This window comes from Brachycentrus maculatus, unplaced genomic scaffold (genome assembly GCF_059751285.1).
Source record: "Brachycentrus maculatus isolate JH-2025_06_01 unplaced genomic scaffold, ASM5975128v1 h1tg001858l, whole genome shotgun sequence".
NCBI classification, from domain to species: Eukaryota; Metazoa; Arthropoda; class Insecta; order Trichoptera; family Brachycentridae; genus Brachycentrus; species Brachycentrus maculatus.
In genome coordinates, this window is record NW_028282436.1 from 6,699 (window position 1) to 25,564 (window position 18,866).

An 18,866-nucleotide genomic window follows, 5' to 3' on the forward strand; every position below is an offset into this window, starting at 1 on the left:
CCGTCACGAAAAAACAACATATTTCTTTATTTGCAAGCCAATGGATTCAATCGACACCCTCAAACGCAAACTAATGGCATTCTATAAAGACAAAGCATTAGAAGCTGGAGATATTCGATTCTACATGAAGACACGTGTATTAAATAACTTACTATAACATAGCTGCTTGATGATAAATCTAATTTGCACGATCAAGATGTGAAGAATAACTCATTAGTGCATTATAAGCTACGGAAGGGAAGTAGATGTTTATTAATACTATTTAGACACTGGAGATTGGGAGTAGTTTCCATAATTGGGAATCTGATTTGTCCGTTTTGCTTCAATGTTGTTTGTGAGATAGAATTAAGGTTTAATGGATTTATTTATTGTATATTGAGTGTTGGAAATCGACGATTAGATAAATAATTATAAGCTATTGATTGCTATTTAATAATTATCTATTGCAAGTGATTTATATTGAATTATAATTATGTTTATTCTGAAAGAATTCCTAAAAATGTTTGTTTATATCCCTCGACACAGATTTCGATTCCGGAATTTAGGAGTTTGCCTTCGGCTTTGGAGTAGTTTGTTTGTTGTAGTTATTGCGTCGAAAATATTACTGTTTATTGCTCTATTTAAAATTATATTATGAATAATGACAGTCCTTATTCGAGGAATATGGCTTTCAATAAGAAATTTGAGAGTTTTTGTTGGTTCATAGGCACCGACCAACAGCTAAGTTATCAGTAAAGCATCAAATTTCTCTGTCTTTTCATGACAAACGAAAAGAATCAAAAGAATAAATGGATGAAAAAGTAGATGTTGACGGGCAGTCTCTAATGGACTGAAGATGTTCTCGAGTGATCTCAATTTACAAAGGGTACGCTGCTTTATAGCTTAGAGGAATGAAAGAAAAGACTCTTAATCCCGAAATATTGAAGGGAATGCTACAGGAAAAACTCAATCATCATCCAAGCAAAGAAAAAACTTTGAAACAGACTACAAGGACATAGCCCCCAATGGCCTATCATAAATGGACGACTTGCAACATAATGTAACTGAGCCACAGATTTTCACATTATTGACATATATATTGTTCGTTTATGTACTGACGCTTACGTGAAATATTATTTGTTTCATTCACTCATCTGCCGTGCAATTCGCTGAATTCCTCTCCACTAAGGATTAATTGGCCAATGATTATTTGATTTGTTGTAGTTCTTTAGTTTTTGGTCAGTAATTATTCAAAAACAAAAACACAGGCGTTTCTCTAAAGTCATAGATCTATTTTACTATATCTAATCACCGATACCTTCTTGGACAATTGCAGTGCTAAGTTTGTTGATATTTCAGAAGATGACTTTTAGAGTGTATAAATTCAAAGCATTTTGAGTGTATACAATTAATTTTAAACAAATTGTGCCATGAAGGTCACCATTGTCTTCGCCTAATTCCTATGCTTAGCATTCTCTATTCATATGCGGGAACAAGATCCTCCCAGCAGCTCTGAGGATACTCAACCCGCCCACGAAGCTATCAATGTTCTCAATCCTCAGAATACTTATAAACCCACAACATAATACAAACGCCCTTACACTTTAATTTGTGTCAATCCTGAAAATCCTGACTTGAACAAAAGGGGAAAATGTAATAGTGCCGCGTCTTGCGAAAAGCTCGACACGTAGTTTCTTCAGAACTGTAACGGAATCATCACAAGAATCTTCGGACCTCAAAGACCAACATATTGATCTGAATGGCAATCTTAATCCCTATAAATATTGAAGCTTTATTCGTTATGTACTCATCCAATACAATACTGTAAATGAATGTCAATATCTGTGAGAACTCAATCATTGATTCGACTGATAACATATAAATGCATTAATAAATAGCATATAAATACAAACATACATAACATAATTATAAATATATAAATATAAAATATAAATAAAATATAAATATAATATAAAATATATAACTTATAATTATACGCCAATTCATTGAACCTCTAACTTAACTGAACTTTTGAGACTAAAGTTAACCCATTTGCGATATCGCTCGAATAAATTACAATCAATAATAAAAGTAGCATGCAGAATATAAAATCGTATGGCAATATTGGAATGGGGACTCATATTGCAGTTTCATGGACATTCTTAGCCGTGCTGTATATAGGACTCAAGCAATCTCGAATCCCTGTTACCTTACTAAAATATTTCAAGCTCTAAAAACGAGTGCCTGAATCATTGAGTGCATTGGCAGTTTCTTTGGTTATTTATAAAGTATCACTGCCTCTAAGGTTCAAGCTCTCTGAAATAATACTCCCAGTTGTAGCTGAGAGGTTTTTTAACAATAATGTGCACATACATCTGTAGGAGCCCGATAATAATAATAGTATCCATCAGAATGGTCAAATCAAGAGGCAATATATGCAAAATCTAAGCGGGTTGGATCATAAAAAGGCAGCAATGATATGAAATTTTATTAAATGAACTCCAAAGCAAAAAATAAGATTTTTGGACAATGATCTTTCATAAAATCAATAAATAATTAGAGATATTATAGGAATTATTCAAGGAAGAGGAGAAACATTAAGACTCCACATTTCAGACTAAAAAGGGTTATGCTTTCATTTCTGTGAATATTTACTCTCAATTATTAATTAATGCCTTGATATTTGTTTCAAAGAACAATAAGATAAAAATAAAATTGATATCATCACAGTGAAGAGTACGTAACTATTTTGTTAGCTTCAGGAACATAAACTCCTGCTTCAATAGTTACCTACTTTTGTTTGAGAAGCTTCAGGAGATTGAGTAGTTTTTCAGCAGTATCGATTTCCACTATTTTTACGCATGAGGAGTCTATGATTCTGAGGGGTCTAGCTTATCGATTTGTAGGAGTGGCCTATGTCTCGTCTAAGTGGAGATGCTACATTATTGGGGTATGGTTTTGACGTTTATTTATATTATTAATTGCTCTCATTCATTTTAATATAACTCATAATTTAATCAGCTTCACCCGAGGCTTTATTGAGAATCTCTGCTTGTGAGATATTCAAGCCTAATGTATCGGTGCTGAGTTATGAATATCTTGAAAATATAAAATCATTTGACAGAAAAACTGTGTATGAAACACCTTAAAAGTCGTATCTGATAGATCTTATAACCTAGTCATCCATCCCGTTTTCCGTTTTAATAGATTTTTCAACTCCACCAATAAGTCATCCTCATCTCTTCTACTCATAGGAGCAAGTTGCTTCGTACTCCTTCAAGTTTTTGCTTTCCAGTAATTTCTTCAATGTTTTTTTTCTGCGACAAACATTAATTAAAAGGGCTCAAAGCCCGGAAATGGGAATCGATTCGAAAATATTAATGAAATGGCAAATATTTTGGAAATAATTAATGATTTGTGGTCGGCCTTTATTTCAAATAAATTAAATAAATTTAAGTTTTGATTTGGTGTGAAAATCTACTATTAACTACTACTTACTATATACTATATACTATATACTATTTACTATTTCCTCTATATTATATACTATTTACTATATACTGTTTTATCATTCGTCCGTTATTGATAAATAATATAGCATTGATGCAATGCCTCAAAACTATCATAAATAATTAAAAATTATCTCTCCTTTCTTTTATAAAATCCTCAAATACATTACTAACAATAAACCAAATATAATGAGCTTTGTCCTCAGCATGACTGTATTCTATTCTCATAGATTGTGTATTAATTATAGTAATCTGTATGACTAATCAAAGCTAATGCATAACCTCATTGTCTGTGCTTTAGTGAGGGATATTCTAATAGCTATTGCTGACCATGCTCTCATAGTATTGCGACTATTGATTGTAGGATTCGCCTATTTCTTTTATTTAATTGATTTCCATGCCGTGGTCGATGCCTCCTCCTCTCATAACAGTGTCAGGAACAGCATTGGCCTGATTCCTAAGAGTCTCCTCTTCTAAATAGTCATGCCTGCCCATCACACTCAGCTTCCTCTTGCAGATCGGGCATGCCAAGACTGCAGATTCCTGTCTGACCCACTCTTCAAAACAAGACCTATGATAATAATGATGGCAATAGGCCTGAGCAGCATACTTCTCCTCAGACATGGTCATCAAACAAAAACAGCAGTCCTCTTCTCTCTGCGTCTTTGTAGTACCTTTGATCTGGACTATCTTGTCAGCCTTCATCTTTTTAATTTTAATCTTAAGTTCCCAGAACTTGAGCGGATAAGTGAAATGCAAATGGTCATTACCCAGTATATTAAAATACACTAACAGATAGATGACCAGACTCTTAAAGATAATCACGGTTGTCAGAAGTAGGAAGACTACTGTGAACACTATTAGAAAGTGGTAAGTGAATTTGAGGATCTTGTTGACTTATTACGAGGTGAGGTCGATCAGGGTCAGCATAAATTGCTACTCATGCTGTGATTATGCTGATTATGCTGGCTATGCTGATTAAGCTGGTTGTTGCTCTGGTACCATAAAGCTATGCTTATTGTTAATGATATAAATCACAGAAACGCTCCGATGCGCCAAATACAAATGTTCATCATACTTTATCCCCTCTCTCTGCATATTCCGATAGTAACCAATATACTAACTATACCTGCAGTTAGCAGCCTCATCACTAAAATAGACCGAACATTGGTAGACATCGAGATCATACTCTATATTCTGCTGTCTATTGCTGCTGTTGGTTTGTTACTATTTGATGCGCATTAGTACTGAGATTAAGGGTGTGCGGATATAGAGTTTGCATATTCTGAAGTTTCGTTTGAATTTGATTAGTGCGCTGATTATCTTTTATTGGTAGGCTGTCTGTTAGGATTGTTATTGGTTGAGGCCGGAGTTTTAGAAGTATTCGATATAGCATTCGCTGATTGGGTTGTTGTTGTTGTTGTTGTTGTTGTTGCTTAATTCACTATCATTACTACCACTACTATTTTTGATGTTGCTTTTGCTGTTGTTAATACTGGTACTATTCACAGTATCAACCACTTTCGAATATTGTGATGCAGATAGCCTCTAATGATACTATTTCCTAAAATACACTGGCAGTCTAACAACACGATTATCATCAATCATCCCCACATTCGTCCCAGCGCCCATAACATTCTATTTCTATTTCTGCTCAGCATCAACATCATGTGTATTGCCAGCCGCAGTCCGATGCATAAAAGATGGCGCGTACAAGTACCGCCGATACAATAGATGCTGCATGTTGAAGTTCGTATAGTTCGTGCATTATTTTTAATTGGTGTTGCAGAGACTCATGGCCTTGAATGATAGCTTCTTTGCCAATAGATTGTCCAAGTAGTGATAAGTGTAGAGTTAGTTTGTCAGGAATGCAGAAAGTGGGAGCCAACAGATGTATTATTGTTACTAGAGGATCTGTTGTTACTCACCATGGCTGATGTTATTGTTATTGTTATTATTATTATTGGTATTGTTATTGCTATTTGTGATGTTATTGTTATTGGTGATGGTATTGTTATTGATGTTTTATGTGCGGTAGAGTGATGGCTCAAAGTAGTGCTCTTGCTCCCATATTAGCTTAGTATTGATAGTATGAGGGACATGATGACTACTATTAAATATCTTGAGTGTCAGCATGCTCCGATAATACTGAGTGACATCCCCATCATCATTTTTCTACCCAGTCGAATTATATGATATCTTTTTGAACCCCTCAATAAAATTGGTCCTCAACCTCCAATCCAATACAATAACTCCTCTCTGAATATCCTCCGAAGCAATGGATGACAACGTTATATTTTACATGACCGTATGACAAGCAGTGTCAATAGCCTTACATCTAACAATCTGCTATGCATGATTAATCGGAAGAGCTGAAACATTATCATTTTGATCTGTATAGATAGAGCTATTCGATTGTAAAAACTATGTGCAGATCATCAGATACTAATCGGATAGTCTGTTTACGGAGAGTAATTTTTATTGGGTGAGTGTTCGTGTGAGGAGTGTTCGATTTGTGTGATCTTGTTATGAGGCCATATTTGTGTAATTCTTATAGAATAGCCGTATTCGGCATATAGTTGTGATCTATCCTAACTGGTTGGGGGTAAATAGGGCCAGCTTATTTCCATTGTAAACAATACCGAACATTTAGTTATATTGCACGCGTGTTGCAGTTGTGCTCATGGATGCCATACTTGCATTGCTGAACTTGCCAATATAATCCACAGTCTCTGGAGCAAATGACAGAGCCAATTTAAAGATGAACCCTTATAGGTTTGCTTAGAATATAAGCAGTTTGCTCTGGTTTGCGATTAGGATGTGGTAGAGATTGTGGGCAGCCTGTGTATGAACTTTGATGTCATTGTTTATCATTTTGAGATAAATAGCATTTTTCACAGGTGTTTACTTTAATGGGAAATTCAGCCTATTGTAATTTGTTTGGAGGCTTGATGCGAACGAACTATCGCGGATTGTCAATGAATCATAGTTTTGAGATTGGTTGTTTTATGTGAGATTGGCCATGGGCTAGAATGTGGTTATTCTTATGTTGCTGAGATTGCTGGAGATATCCCAGAGCTATCTGCTATACTCATAGGACTATTTTGTCACATTATCGGGGCCTATTCTTGTTTTGATGGTTACTTCGATGTTAATCACGCATTTCTGGACGATTAAGTGAGTCAAGCTGATTTGTTTGTTGCTGGTTTGTTTGGGTTTTGTTGTATCCTTATTTTTATCTTGATTTTTATTATTGTCTATGTTCGTAGCCTCATTCGTATCCTTATTCGTATCCTCATCCGTATCCTTATCCGTATCCTTATTCGTATCCTTATTCGTATCCTTATTCGTATCCTTATTCGTATCCTTATTCGTATCCTTATTCGTATCCTTATTCGTATCATTGCTTCTATTCGTATCGTCGTTATTTGTAGTCGTATTAATGGTGTTTATGGTTGTGTTTTCATGGATGATGACTTTGAGGTTTTAATTGATATCATTGACAGTCTTATTGAGAACAGTGATCTCATCGACTAATTCGAATATCTTCTATAATGTGCTATTTTATTGTTACTCTATCATGTGAATGTAGTTGTTGATTGCCAATTAATATGCATGCACGGTTCCAATGATATATTTCTTAGTGTCTAATCTATTGTTACTACTACTAGTGCTACTACCATTACTACTACTATTGTTACTACTACTACTATTGTTACTACTACTAGTGCTACTACCATTACTACTACTAGTGCTACTACCATTACTACTACTTTTGTTATAATATGCAGCTTAGCCTTCCTTCTTCATAGCAATCTCCTAAATCTTCATATTAGTCTGATTATTCACCACCAGATACTTCCCAGATCTGATTTCAACACTAATACACTCCTCATCACTCTCCGGCCTAAATATAATCTGCTCCGGGAGCAACTTGACTAATTTTTACAGATATAACTTATTACGATTGGATACTTGTGTATATCTTTTGAGAATATACTTTATGTTATGGCATTAATATTATTTATGGGGGTACTATTGTTTGGGGGTACCTGCGACTGTGTTATTGGGGTGATCTGCAGTTTGATACTAAATGAGTTAATAGAGGTAATAGGGATAAATGTGGCCGATGTACTATTATTGGATATATTGTTTATCGATGCTTATTGGGATTGTGGTGCTAATGAGGAAGCCATCTGTTTTCACGAATAACATTGAAACTAAGAGGATCTTGGCTAGCATAGATACTGCCATTGTAAAGGGATACACGATTGATGGATGTGGGCATGGGTGTGAGTGTGAGCTATCGCATGCTATTTTCATCATATTATATATAATATATATCAAAGTGTTTTGCACACTAATATATTGGAGTCGGGTTGTTGACAAATTTCTGAACGGATTAGTGGTTGATGGTCTATCCGGTGTGGTGGCTGTTGGTGTTTGGGGATAATTGGATCAGGATTCATAGTATTCAAAAGATAGATCAAGATCGTTATTATTCGAAAGACTGTTCAATATTGAAAGTGAGCGTTGAGGTAATGCGAGATATCTTTATTATGGCTATTAATTAATTTATAAGTTCCGATAAAATCAATATGTTAAATACTCCCTCTGTAGTTCTGCGAGCAGTTATTTTTCAGGGTCAGTGATCTATGGTGTCTTTTTGAGTTCTTATATTTGCCGGGATAGGGCCAACTTCACCAGATTGTGGAGTTCTGCTTCGGATTTGGCTGTGAAATTGCTAATTGAAGGCTTCCCTTCATTCGGTCGAACATCAATGAAACCCTAATTATTTAAAATAGTCTTACATTTTTGTGTTTGAACATCCCTGTGTATCCGTCAAGCTCGCACACTTTTGTGAGTCCGTCGACTACTTCATCGGCAATTCTGTAGTCTTTGCTGCTGACCAATCTGAAGCCTTGCTTTTTGAGTTATGATTAATAGTCGAAGTTTGCTGGAGGCCATTCCGGCAGGACATACCACCATCGGATTGCCAAACTTTGCACTAGTTTATCTTTGGCGCTTTGCTATTGCTCAGCTCGATTATTGACAGGAGCTCGTTTTGCAGAGGATTTTCTCCTTTCGTTTTCTTCCTGGTTTCTTTTTCTATCGATCCTGCGCTATTTCTTTTGTTTCTGATGTTATGAAGAGTCCGAGGATTCCGATTTGGAAGAGGATGAGACAGAATCAGACTCCTCTTCATCTTATTCGTCATCATCTGAGGAGGAATCTGACACTCTTCCCTTCTTATTGAATTTAGGGAACATGGCATGTATCTTTTTCTCTGCATAAGTGAAATCTGCATATTGCGACAACTACTTGCTTCGGAGTCCGAATCTGCTTCGAAGAGTTTAGCGGGATCATGGAATTTAATCAACTACTGCCTCTTCTATTCGGCCTATTTATCGGCTTGTTCTTGAATCATCCTTTCTTCTTACTATTTCGCTTTCTTCTTCTCTTCTTTCCTTTTGCGCTTTTATTACTTTTCGGCTTATCTTTATTCCCTCTCTCGCCTTTCTTCTTACTCCCGACGATCTTCTTACTCGCTGTCAAGAGTCAAACGATGGGTGGTTCTTCCAGGCAAAGGATTCTATGATAATCAACATCTTACAATTTCATCCATTTGTTGTATGATGCGACTCGATTTAATTAATGTCTTTGGAGTTTATAATAGAATCCAATTTATATTGCGTATTTATTCAGATTCAGAATATTGAATATGAATTTTATTTGACTATCTATATATATATAATGTTAGAATGTTATATACCATTATATTCATAATTGTGCGATCAGACAAGGTTCATAAATTAAATAAAGTAATTGTATCAGATAAAGTTCATAAATCGAAATATGGCTCTTAGTTTATTCACCATTCGATTTCTTCAATGCCAGCCTCCAGGAATACTTTCTGGATTACTCCTGGAACAATTTTATCTATTTTACTATTCCACTTTTTAACCCATTTTATAACTTCCTTTTTGTTTTAATTATCCTCACCTGCTTACACCAACTATTTTCGGTATAGTTCTAAGACATGCAAAGCTATGCTATTCTCCAATATCTATTTGCACAGCTATACTGGCAATAGTTTTGCATAACTTATATACTGTTTCAGATGCTATTTTACAGAAGGATCACTGACTATTTTGAAGCCTTCGAAGCAATAGAGTAATTTGGGAGCCAAATAGAAATGTATGAAAAATTATTGATGCGATTTCGAAATATGTTTTAACCACGGAACCATCGTCCGGTATAAATGATCTTCAGTGAGCTTCCAAGGACTCTCACAAAGCTGATAAATAAACGCAGAGATATCAAGCTCCTAAAGACTCACAATAGAAAGCCAAGGGAAGATGACATGATGCGGTAAGACAACACTCGATTTATCTTTACCTACCGCTTACTTAATGAGATACTTGTTACAAAGTTGCAGAATATGCTTTTATTTCAATTATTTCAGAATCTTACCACAACCAGCAGCAGCCTTGAATCCACTATTCTCAGACGAGTCATATTTCTTAATGATTTCCAGTAAGTCCAGTATATAAAACTCACATTTCTAAATTGATTCACAGTTCTGTAGATAGGCCTCTAACTTATTTTTTAGGATTATCTACTTTATGATCACTGATAGGTATTTGTTTATTTTTTATTGGTCTTAGAAGCTGATTGTTGTGACTTAATGCTTGTTATTTGTATTACTTGTATTACTTGTGTTGTTTGATTACTTTGTTTTGGATGAGGGGAAGTTTTTGAATAAATGGCTTGAAATTCCGCTTTAGTATTATTCTGCGATGTTTTTTTATTTGGAGAGATAAATTGCTGTTAACGAAAGCTTTGTATCCTTTAGGATTTGTTATATGCTTTACAGATAAGTTTTATGTGAGTTTTTGTGATTAGGAGTATGAGTGTGATTGTTTGGAAAAGGGAACTGCAACATCGATGCATTCTACATCCCATTTTTAACAATCAGTAAATCAAGCTGATACTTCATCCCAATCTCAGACACATTAGACACATTACTATTCATACCATAATTTAGATTAGCCTTGAGATTATTTTCATCAATCTATTTCTCTATGCTCTCGAGCTCAATCAGCTATTTCTCAATTTCTTCAATTTCATTAATTTTCTGCAATGTAAAACTTTGTGTATATTCCATATCTTTGCTACTTGACTACAATTGTCTTTCCGCAATTGTTAATTTAGTCTGTAAGGATTCGTAAGTGTTCTTTAATTCGCGAATGAATTGGTTTATTTTATGCTATTTCGATTTGTATTGGAAGAGCTATTCAATGTTTTATTAGGTTGAGGAAGTGGATGATTCTTATGATGAATTTTATTAGCCTTTGTTATTTCTGGAGTGATATTACTAATCGCGGGCAGTTAATGAGTTTTTGAATTATGCTTCAACTATGTTTGTGCGACCTTGTTGATTTTTACCTAATCCTTTCCCCAAATCGAAACCCATACCCTGTAACATCCTAAACCCCTTTCCGTAGTTACTCTCAAACTACCTTTACATTTACTTTTACTATTTTGTAAGAGTTTTGGAATTTGTATGAGAATTTGTGTTTGCTCTTTGCGATTATAGGTATTGTTAGAGATTTAGTTACTAATTTTAATAGAGATCGACTCTGGCTTCTTCATTGATTTTATAGAGAGATAAAGCGGATAGTACAGAAGTATTCTTAGAGATGCTGATCAATTGCTATTTGTATTACTAGTTTGAAGAATGGGATTAGTTCTATTCTTAGTCTATGCGCCACATCATATGTATATGTTTGTGTGGGATCTCTTATAACTTATAAAGATTAATTATTAGAATATATGTAATATATGTGTATGTCTGTAGTATAATGGCATAAATATATGTTATATAGATGAATAAATAAACTGACAAATAAACTGACAAATAAATGTAGGTAGCAAGATTGCAGTTAAAAACTAATAAAATAAAAGTATTTTATTGATGGCTTGATTTATAGTGACAATTTAAGCAAATATCACAACAACAAAACACAGATACTCTCATTAAATTATAAATTTCCCATGATTATAGAAGAATTGCATAACATTATCAATAGTGCGATAGATTCTAAACAATGGAATAATTACAAACTATTTAAATAAGCAATCATCTGAAATAGAATACCATTCTAAACAAACTAACAAAATCAGAAGGTAAACAAAAATGCAATAACAAATAGAAATACTATTCAAGGGCATTAAGAGAGTGGTTCCTCAAAGCTAATATTCTAAGCTTAAGCTATTTCCATATCACAAGCTGGTATCACCTCGGGACAATCCTAAGAATAATTCTGATTCGTCAAGGCTGGTCTCGCCTCATTCCAATGATATCAGCAGTGTTTACAATCGAGATATGTATGCCTAGGAGGAATTCGAAGATCTGCAGAAGATTATTGATAGTTTAGAGGAAGATGTCGCAGCCTTATCTCAGAAGAATGACGAAATCAAAAAATAAATACTCAAAAATGATAAAATTTAAAGAATACTCCCTAAAAGAAGAAACAATCAAAGGCATAGTAGTTTTAATAGCAGGGTAACTAATTAGGAAAAGGAGGTTGAAAAGTATCGTGAATTTTTATTGGCCTTGAAAGTAATCGAACTCGAAGATCGACTATAAGCAAAAAACAAGTAATATGAAGACTTGTATGTTGGAATCACAAAATAGCGGGATTAAAAATTCACTGAGCTATCATAACAAAAATCATACGTCATTCATCAGCTTACCTTCAATAAAAGCCATCCAAACGAAGGAGAATCCATTAACAAAAACTCAATGTTAAACTCTCAACAAATTCATAAAACTTTGAATAAAAAGATCGAAAAAGTAATGGAATCACATAAAAAGATACAAAGCCGTATCAAATTAGTGAAGAAAGAGATAAAAATTCAGAATGGAAACTTATTTGATTACTAATCTCAGGTTAGCTAATTAAAAAATCGAATTGCCTAAATATAGAAGTAGAAGATAAGAAAAGATCCTTCGGAGTTCATTGAAACTAGTGGAGGATAATTGAAGAATGTTGGGCAGCTTGATATCGAAATTGAGTAACTAAAAAATAAGAATAAATAAAATGAACAGCTTTTGCAACACTATATGTAAAGAAAGATCCTAAAGAAGATATAGTTGCGGAATGAAATCGAGAGATATAACGAGGAGAAAAACTAAAGGTAAGCAAAGCTTAACAAAATGAAAAAGGGAGAGATGTTCAGGCTTATGTGATATCTATTTTATCTGCATTTATTTCTGATATTAGTAATCTCTATATTTGCAATTTTTTGATGGCAAATTAAAGAATTTGGAGGATATTGCTAATTCAAGAGCAAGTTTTTTAGTTGGGCCTTACTCAAAAGTTTTATGAATTACTTTCTGTTGGATCTTCTCTATAAACAAAACAATATTCAAACAAAAACAAACACTGCAATTCAATAATAATTACAATAATACTTACCATAATAATACTTACCATCATCATAATCATCATCATCATGATAAATAACCCATAATAACCCTGCAACAACAATTGTCAATATGAATATAGTTTTTGTATTATCGCATTCCATCAGTTAATAAAATCCATCATCAGTGGCTGCTCCTTCTTCTTATAATTTTTATATTTCAAAAGAAGAAGACAAAGTCCCATGACCAGCAATATCAACGCCGAGACAATCACGACATAGACCAAAGACTGGGTTGGCAAGACAAATATTCTTATGGACCACCTACACGAAATATCATGAATATTTACTATTTAGTTGAGGATCCAGGCGCATAAACAGCAAGCTGACTATTCGGTATGATTGGTGACCAGCTCTTAGATTGCCCATATATTCCCATTGTGAAAGCTTACACATAGTTGTTTGCTCGTCCTATTCCAGAGTACCCATATGGCAATTGTAGGGAATTATAGGCAGTTTGAATAATTTGTGGATAGAAAGCGTAACGAATGCCATTTCCAATGCTATTCTGCCAGTAGAAAGATGCCCCATTAATCAAGCAGCCCGTCGAAGCATTCCTACCGACTGCAGCATATCCTTTAATGAAGAACGAATTTTGTTCAAGGATGTTATTATAGAATGAAAACAACGTATACTACAATCCGACTTATGTCTTAGTTTCAAGAACAGCCATAACATCCAAAATCCTATAATAATCTAATGAATTAATTACCCATTTTAAAGAAAGTCCATGAAACTCACCGATACAATATTGCCAATAAAAGGAGTGCTCTGTCCATTACTCAAGATATTAAAATGATACTGGTTATCGTTGTTGAATTGATTGCCATCTTGGTTCAGATATAAAACAGGGGTTTTCATAGTTGAGTCTTACTTGCTTTCCAAAATGAATAACATATCAGGATACCCATTGATATCGATATCTTCTATGTGTAAAGTCTGTCTGCTCATTGTGTAAGTATCTGGGAAAGTGATGACTGTAATGGGAGGAGTCGACAATAACAAAGTCTTACAATTCTCACAACAGAAGTCTGTTGAGCTTGATAGATATTTTGTATTGTATGCGATTTCGATGTGGGTGGGGTAGGCGAGGATCATATCAGGAGTTCCATCGTAATCTAAGAAGTATAGACAATTTTATACTTGTGTCTGCAAAGGATAGGGAAACAATTCCTGTGAAATTGTCATATTGACTGTAGTAATTGAATACTGCGCCATTATTCACCCAAAGCTCGATACTACCATCACTAGCAACTATCACTAAATCAGCTTGACAATCCCCTGTAAAATCAAAGAAGCTATTCCAATGAGGATTCGCAAATGGCTTGCTCTCATAGCTCCCTTCAGATGCGCTCATGAAGATCTAATTCCAACTAACTGGCAAACTAAAATCATTACTAATAAACTTACTATTAGTTTAAAAGGCTTGCCTCATATTTCAATAGCATTCTCTTATTGGTAGTGTTCGTGTAAATCAAGAGTCCTGTTATTGCGGAGCCATCGTTTTGAAGCCCAAATGATATGATGGTCGGTTCTGAGGTTAGATTTGTTTTAAAGAGATTGCCTCGGATGAATGACATTGGTTATTATTCATTAATTTTGGTTTGGATATAGGGCGTAATGCAACTTGTATAAGATGGCGACTATTGTATCAAGTATTGCCCTGAGGTCGTGATATCGAGAAGACCATCAGAATTTATGTCATCTTCGAATAATATACTCAAGTACATAAGTAAATAGAGATGAAGCTGCATTACTTTGGCTGAATGACGACAGTCTCGTCAAATGCTAATTGAGTGGAATTCCATAGGTAGACGGCCATTACATTATATTATGGGCTGCTTGCATTATGTGGTTGAAGAGCCACAAAATCAGTGCTAAATTAGTAAAGATAGGCATACCTGAGATCGTTGTTGAAATCGCCATATGCAACAATTAGTAATTTATCGCTAATGTTGGATGTTGCAAAGTTTGTTATTGTGTTCAATTCGTATAATGCTTAGGGAGGATAGTCGAACCTGAATAAGGATTTCTTGAAGCATGAAATACGGTCTGTGCAATACGAAGCAATTTGGGTTGAAAAGGTTAACAGGACAAAGATTCTAATAAGCAGAGACATCGGTTTTCACTTATAAATTATAAGATTTTGATATTTTTTGTAGAGAACTATTTTACTCTGAATTAAGCTTGGATCAATCAGCAATACATTATTTATAGGCATCCGAATAGCAAATGTTAGAACTATAGCATCATTAAAAAGCTGATGAATAATTAAAATAATGAGTGAAAGTATGAGTGATTAGTTTATTTTTAATAGAGGTTTTCAATTGTTTAATTGTGGAAATTGAAGTCCGCCTTTATTTCTGAGTTTAGTAGTAATATTTTGTTGATACAAATAAATGGCAATTAGATTGGAATAAAAGCAACGATATTGTTCCCATAAATACAATTCATAATTTAAATACGGATACTATTGCATAATATAGTATTTACTATCTGCATGAACCCATGAGACTATTTTAAGCTAGTCTATCATATTATAAGCATTATTAACACCCAATGATAAAACATTCGAAATAGCACCAATGCGTTCAAACTCCTACATGAAAACTAACAAAAACAACACCAATAAACAAAGATGCTTCTCAAAAGACAAACCCATCCCAAAGGAAACAACAAACCCAAATAATTAACACAAATAAGCATTATCAATGAATAATGATGATGACATGCCAATCGGCATGCTCTCCACTTTGGTAAACAATCATTTTATGTTCAGCACTATTAAGATTAATCATTGAAAGTATATCGTAATTGTCTAATCCCAAAAGAAGGTCTCATCAAACCTGAAAGCCAACCATAGCTCAAAGTTTCTACAATTAAGCTCAGACTGTTAAATAATAGTGAATAATGTCAGGAGAAGCAGTTTGCTTATGATGGAACTAAGATGGTATTTGAGTTTAAAGAGAAAAGTGTGTACTTAGTGAAGATTGGCGTGAAGGTATACCATAATTTTATGATGGGGCTTATTATTGAGAATTCGGTTTTTAAGGGGCCGATTAGATTAACAAAGTAAAATTATGTTCAAGGCTCATACGCTCCGACATTCCCAACCCCAACCCCAACCCCAACCCCAACCCCAACCCCAACCCCAACCCCAACCCCGAAATACAATGGTGAAGCAATAGTAAGTATATACTTATCAATAGATCAAAGACAAATCACAGAGAGTCTATGCCTCCGTCAAATACTGCATCAATGTCCAATGAATGATAACACCATGATACATGATACATGATACCATGATTTTAAATATGTGTAACAATTTCTTACATACTTAGCATTTAACAACATATAACAAACTTCCCACTCCCCTATATTATTTATAGCCAACCTCTTATACACTGAATAGATATAAATTAAATTTAGACGTTATAATGGGGATCAACGGATCAAGAGTCATCTAAGTCGACGATGTTTAAGATAAGCTGAACTAGCTCGAGTCTATTCACCAGAAATGTAAGAGTTCATTATAGCCTAGAATGCGAACCATATGGGTTGGTGCACTATGTGAACTATAATGACATGCAATTTTATATCAGTGAGAGCCAAACTGGTCAGTAGCCACATCCTATGTCATTGCATTACTTTGTGCCACCTAACTTGTTGATCATATCGGAGTTTAAATTGTTGGAGGATGTTAATCCTTCCTCCCTGGATCAGTTGTTGCAGATCACTTCTGGGATTTGTGAGATGATGCTGAATGGAGGAGTTATTGGGATTGGGTATCGCAGGGTTGCCTATGCTGGAAGATGGGGGACTGTAGGGGAATAGCAAATAAATTGGCCTTACCAACAGGTATTGAAGACTGATGTCACTGATGGTGTGTATCTTTCTCCTCAGCTCATGATTTCTCTGTCCCAAGGCAAGAACCTCCCGAAACATAACCCCGAGAAGTCAGATATCTTTGCACTTGGAATCATGCTCGTTGAAATCGTCTTCCAAGAAAAACTAGATGAAGTATTCGACTATGACAATTTCGAAATAAAGCTGAAGCCTCTTCTCGAGAAACTTTATATGATTAGGCAAGAGTATGGTGATGCGGTCTATGAGATGTTTGTTGCAATGCTGGAAATCGAAGAAGTAGACAGGGCGAGTGCTGAGGAACTCTATGAAATGGTCAGTGAAATCAGGAGACAAAACAGGATGGCAAGCTCGAAAATGAGTTCATCTAACCATAGTGTTCAAAGAGGAAATAGAACTCCGACTCATGCTAGTCGCCAAGAATCGAATGTGTCGAATCGGACCCCTAAAGGGAAAACGGATATCTATCGAAACGATGTATCGCCTTTTCGGGGACGATTAGCCGGCAATGCCAAGATCCCACAAAGAGTCGGTCGGACCCCGTAACAGCCTAAGGTCCGATAGCAAGCCAGCCGATCTCCCTTGCGACGAGACTTAAAAATCAACACTCAATATGGCAAAGACACCCATAGCCACAACAACAACCCGTATACTCCATAAAACAGAAGAATTTTAAGCCCAATTTCAAGAAGATGAACCTGATTCTGCAGCGGATCTTTCAATTGAGGCAATGTCAATATCAATAAATATATCAATAAACTCACTAATAATTTTATTTATTTCTTGTAACTTATCCGCAGATTCGACAATGTTTGAAGGCCAAAGACTGTCTTATATTGTCCCTGGGTATACAGGGTAGTAACTATAAATAATACAGGCATATCCCCAAAAAAGTGTATGGCAGCGGACACCCTATTGAACAAAAGTAAGGAACTTCACAGATCCCAGGTAAATATCATATAAGTTAGGGTACGCTGGGTACGTTCATTCGATAAAATCCGAAAATCTCTATGGGGAAACATTCGGAAAAACCACATATGATGTCAATAACAACAATTACCCAAGAGGACAAGATTTACGCCCGAGCTAAAAATATGTATCCACTGAAACCAGAACTTTTATCTCGCCATCCGAAATGCTGCAGAGAACTGCTGCAGATATCGTAGGTGTGCCCAATAAATAAATAAGAGTGCATGAGCCCAAACTAGGTGACCCAACCGGCCCTGAAATCGATCAGTTCAGGTTGACGAAAACAAACTAGTTTCGATAGTCAATGCGAAATAGCAAGAACATCTGGAGTGACAGCAATGTCATTGAAAAATAAGGGAAGTAATATGTGAAACTGCAGAATCCATTGCCCGGTTACACTGGGTTCGGGAAACGAGTGCTCGCGAACAATATATTTGGAAAGACTTTTGCTGAATGCCGTAAATAATCTTTGGTTGATGCGGATAGACTTGACCACGAGCGGAAGAAGAACTTTAATAAGCAGTTATAAGCTGATGTCCCTATGAAATTCTGATACAATGACCCGCATATTGCTATCCATTAACTTTGTTTGTATTGTTCATATCGGATTATAGAATGGTTGTGATTATGTATTTGTTATTCTTGTTCTGTTGTCGCATCTGTCAGATATAATATAGTGGATGGGGATGGATAGATAGTGGATAGATAGAAGCATGGAGATTATGAGCATGAGTTAGTTTTGAGAATGAATTAGATAAATAAAAAAACGACACCTATGGGATTTGAACCCATGCTCCTTACGGAATTAACTTAGCAGGCTAACGCCTTAACCACTCGGCCAAAGTGTCTTTACTGAAAATATCCACTTGCTTTCTGTTTTTAATAAAAGGTAAATAACCAAATCACATCGCATCATTTCACATCATATCAAAGTTGATAATAACAATAACATACATACCTATCACTTTATTAATTATAATCGATACATTAAATGGACTGAAGATTAAACTAAACTAACTATTATCACCATTATTTTATCATCTTCATCAACTC

At 35.0% G+C, this 18,866-nt stretch overlaps 1 non-coding gene across 1 annotated transcript; it reads right to left on the reverse strand.

The window, feature by feature from the left end:
• Positions 1-18,580: 18,580 nt before the first annotated feature.
• Positions 18,581-18,661, reverse strand: TRNAS-GCU (transfer RNA serine (anticodon GCU)). The gene has a single exon. It is a non-coding gene; the product is annotated as a tRNA-Ser (tRNA).
• Between the last annotated feature and the right edge of the window lie 205 nt (positions 18,662-18,866).